The sequence below is a fragment of the Zonotrichia leucophrys genome, chromosome 1 (assembly GCF_028769735.1).
Source record: "Zonotrichia leucophrys gambelii isolate GWCS_2022_RI chromosome 1, RI_Zleu_2.0, whole genome shotgun sequence".
In the NCBI taxonomy this organism is placed as follows: domain Eukaryota; kingdom Metazoa; phylum Chordata; class Aves; order Passeriformes; family Passerellidae; genus Zonotrichia; species Zonotrichia leucophrys.
In genome coordinates this window covers 104,593,474-104,595,919 of record NC_088169.1, presented here as the reverse complement: position 1 = coordinate 104,595,919, position 2,446 = coordinate 104,593,474, and positions in this window count along the sequence as shown.

Here is a 2,446-nt window from a genome sequence, read left to right as displayed (position 1 = left end):
GGAAGTCTTCAAGACCACATTGGATGGACCTCTGAGCAACCTGGTCTGGAGAAAGGTTCCCTGCCCATGGCAAGGGAGTCAGAATGAGATGATTTTTAAGGTCCCCTTCAGCTCAAACCATTCTATGATTCCCACCCTGAATACTGAAAAGCCTAATGGCAGTGCCTGGATGTGAGAGACAGAAGCTGATGCCATCTGGTGTGCAATGTTGTGGTGACCTTGTTTATCTGAATGAGTAGACCATGTTGTTGTACCAGCCATTCTCTGAAACAAGGCTTGTGTCAAAACAAAGCAGAGTAGTGATTGCTACCCACAGCCATATTTGAATTATTTAAATAAAGACAACAAAATCTAAAATTAAAATAAACCAAGGAACCAGAAAGGGGCTCCAGCTTTGGAAGTAGCCTTAGTTTCAAGCTTTCATGTACCAAAAGCTGAATTTATCAAATCTATGAACAATATAAATGAAAATGCATAACTTTTGGCAAATACAATTTAGTCTTTAAGTTGGCCAGAACAGCAGTGGCAAAATATAGAGAACAAAGAGTGAAACAGAGCCAGTGTGGCATCTGCCAAAGTACCACATTAACTCTTATGGTTAGCATGCACCATTACTGTGCTTTAGTGGAAACTAGCTGGAATATTTTGGACACTAGTAGTAGAAATATGTGACCAAACACATGTCAAGACATTTGTGAGATACATTGCCATGAGCTATGCACAACATGGTGTAGATCCTCTCAGGGAAAGCGTGATCTGCGTTGCCTTTGACTGAAAAGGACCAACAATCTTGCTGAGGGCATGTCACAATTCTTCAGAAAAAAAATATGGATTTATAAACTGAATAAATTAGCCAACTGGATGCAAAAATTTAGGGAAAAAAAAAGTCCTAAACTCATCCAGGTGGTATAAGCTTGATAGAAGATTTCAATTGTTAAATCAAATTTATTTTACTGATTATGACTACAATGCCACATTTTTGTGTGGGTTCACAGCAGGTAAATAAAAAAGCCCACAACAACCAATGAATAAACCTTTCTCCCATATTTCCCAATTAATGTGATGCTAAAGTACTTTAGAGCCACTGGCTCACATAAGCACTCTTTTGTGTCAGTGTCATACTTGTTGCTTTATTTGGTTTACATTTTTATGAACACAAACCTCCTGTATTTCTTCGTTTCTTCATTTCTGCATTCTTCATATGCATGTCATAATCCAGAATGCAGCAATGTGAGGAAAAAAATCCCTTATTTGTCTCTTGTGTTAGCCTAAGAAGGTTAGATGTAGATACAGACAACATAGAGAACTGGTCTTACAGAGCACAGCAATAAATACATAAATAAATAGAAAATGCCAGGCTTTTTCTCTATTTAAAATAACTCCACAAAAACAATGAAGAGCCAAAGTAGCCAGCATCCATCCAAAGGCTTGACGCTTTTCATCTGGGAGACTTCAGACCCAGTGTCAACTGTTTCTCTGAGAAATGACAAACTTTCCCTTCTCTTTGTACAAAGCCAGATGATGACTCTAAAAATTTCCTCCTACCCATCTGTTCATTCAGCTGGTATGTGGCACCCTTCTCCCCATTTTTTTGGTATTTTTATACAAAATGCAAATTTTGAGGTCAGGAAACTGCAACATTTAGAATTTAAAAAATCCTTTAGGCTTGACATAAACTCTTGACTCTCAGCAAAAGAGCGTTCTTCATTTAGGTTCTCAGAGATATAAGCAGAGTAAACTATTATGCCATCCATGATGAATTGCTGAAAACATCAGCAAAGAGCAATCACTGTATGTCTGATCTTTATTTGGCTTCCAGTTAGAAATACGATACCTTATGTAAGCCACCTCAGGGAACAGATGCCATCAAAGAGCAATGAAAAATGGTAAATATTCTGTGGATGGAATTCACTGCTATAGCAGCTTCCCATGAGAGCAGATGTAAGTTTTCAGGCATTTTCTGAACATTAAGGACTTGGCAGTATTTTCAAGCTCCACCATGAGGATGCTTACCTTCCCCATCATTAGCTTAACATCATGTTATATTGCAGCCTCCATCTCCACAGAGTGGAGAAATCTGGCTGCTTCCTTGGACTGAAATAAACACAGTTTTATTGTGCATCCTACTTATTGTATGGAAGGAATATTTCTTCAACTAAACTATTAGAAACATACTTAAAATATTCATAACTGCAGCAAAACAGGCAGAAGGGAATTTGATAAAAATATGCAGTTCTCTTGAGCTGTGAAAGTGGTTGTTTTGGGAAATGCTTGGTTATGTGAGAACTAATGTATAAAATGAAAATATTTCTTCAAGTCAGTAGAGCTTCTGAGCTCTGCAATTTTTTTTTTTTATATTTTATTTTTTTCCTGCATATGGTACATTTTTAGCAACGATGAGGACTTTTCATGTGTGTGATTTGGACAGATAATAGGAAGGAAGGTG